Source organism: Castor canadensis, chromosome 5 (assembly GCF_047511655.1).
Source record: "Castor canadensis chromosome 5, mCasCan1.hap1v2, whole genome shotgun sequence".
In the NCBI taxonomy this organism is placed as follows: domain Eukaryota; kingdom Metazoa; phylum Chordata; class Mammalia; order Rodentia; family Castoridae; genus Castor; species Castor canadensis.
In genome coordinates this window covers 128905567-128907464 of record NC_133390.1, presented here as the reverse complement: position 1 = coordinate 128907464, position 1898 = coordinate 128905567, and the positions used below count along the sequence as shown (strand labels likewise).

At 37.4% G+C, this 1898-nt stretch overlaps 1 pseudogene; it reads left to right on the top strand.

The window, feature by feature from the left end:
* The first annotated feature begins 513 nt into the window (after positions 1–513).
* LOC109678776 (heterogeneous nuclear ribonucleoprotein D-like pseudogene) lies at positions 514–1411 on the top strand (annotated as a pseudogene).
* Positions 1412–1898: the final 487 nt, after the last annotated feature.

The following is a 1898-nucleotide window of genomic DNA, read 5'->3' as shown; positions in this document are numbered from 1 at the left end:
AAAAAGAATTAACCTAGAAGGTAACACCCACACACAGGAAATCAATGTGAGTCAATACCCTGTATAGCTATCCTTATCTCAACCAGCAAAAACCCTTGTCTCCTCCTGTTATTGCTTATACTCTCTCTACAACAAAATTAAAATAAGGGCAAAATTGTTTCTGCTGGGTATTGTGGGGGTGGGGGGGAGAGGGAGGGGGTGGAGTGGGTGGTAAGGGAGGGGGTGGGAGCAGGGGGAAGAAATGAACCAAGCCTTGTATGCACATATGAATAATAAAAGAAAAAGAAAAAAATAAAATAAAATAAAATGATGGAAACAGCTTATAACAACAACAACAAAAAAAGAAAGTCTTGTTTTCACTAATAGTACATCAGATCCTAAAATATTTCCTAATGTACCAAGCCAAAAATGTATGGATTTAGCTTTTTACCTCAGGAACCTTCTAAATGCCCTGAGAAATGGGAAGCACACAGAATTCACATAATATTGAAATTAATAGGTGAGTCTGTCTTCTGCCTCCATCTTAAATCTAGCTCCATACAATTTTCCACCACCATTTCTGTCTGACCCAGGCTGCATGCCAGCACCCCTTTGCCAAAAACTCCACCACCATGGAAGACATGAAGGAGTACACCAACATAAAGGAATTTGCAGAGGGATCCAAAATCAATGCAAGCAAGAATCGGCAAGATGATAGTTGTAGACTGCACAATTAAAACAGATCCAGTCACTGGGAGATCAAGAGGATTTGCATTTATGCTTTTCAAAGATGCATCTAGTGTTGATAAGGTTTGGCAATTGAAAGAACACAAACTGGATGGCAAATTAATAGAATCCAAAAGGGTTAAAGCTTTACAAGGGAAAGAACCACCTAAAAAGGTTTTTGTTGGTGGATTGAGTCCAGATGCTTCTGAAGAACAGATTAAGGAATATTTTGTAGCCTTTGGAGATTCAAAATATTGAACTTCTTGTGGATACAAAGACAAATGTTTTATCACATATACAGATGAAGAGCCAACAAAGCAATTGTTAGAAAGCAGATACTACCAAAATGGTTCTGGAAAGTGTGAAATCAAAGTTGCACAACCCAAAGAAGTATATTGGCAAAAACAAAAAGAGGGGAGAGGCACCACAGCTGGTGGATGAGGTGGTACTAGGGGTTGTGGAAGGTCAGGACCAAAACTGGAACCAAGTATTTAACAACTATTATGATCAAGGATATGGAAATTACAATAGTGCTTATGGTGGTGATCAAAACTATTGTGGCTATGGCAGATATGATTATACTGAGTGTAACTATGGGAACTATGGATATGAACAAGGATATGCAGACTATAGTGATCCACAGAGTACTTATGGCAAGGAATCTCAAGGGAGGGGCAATCACTAAAATAATTACCAGCCATACTAAAGGAGGACATTGGAGAAAGCAGGAGATGTTAAAGAAATCCATCTTCAGGGCAACACTGAAGATTGGTTTTCTGTCAATCTAGGATGATTATTTTGTAAAACACTTTCTACTGTACAAGACACAATTGTGTCCAATTTTATATAGCCACCAATTAGTTTTATCTGTTTTTACTTTGTCCTTTGCTATGTGTGTATGATTCAATGTGGATTTGTGTTTATACAAATTTTATTTGTATGATTTCATGATAAGCCTCAAATGAGCTTCCTTATATGAAAATAAAAATAAGTGAGTCTCTGAATTGAACTAGAACACAGTTGGTTATACAAGTGGATGAATGAGTGTTTTTGTCTCCAAAATTCTGTGATCTACCAGCTGTGAATTAGGAGGGAAATTTGGTGAATGTGATGTTCAAATCACAATTTCTTCTATTAATAAAAATGACCTGGATCCTGAGCTCTTTGGAAAACAAGAGGAGAGGTAGAAGTCA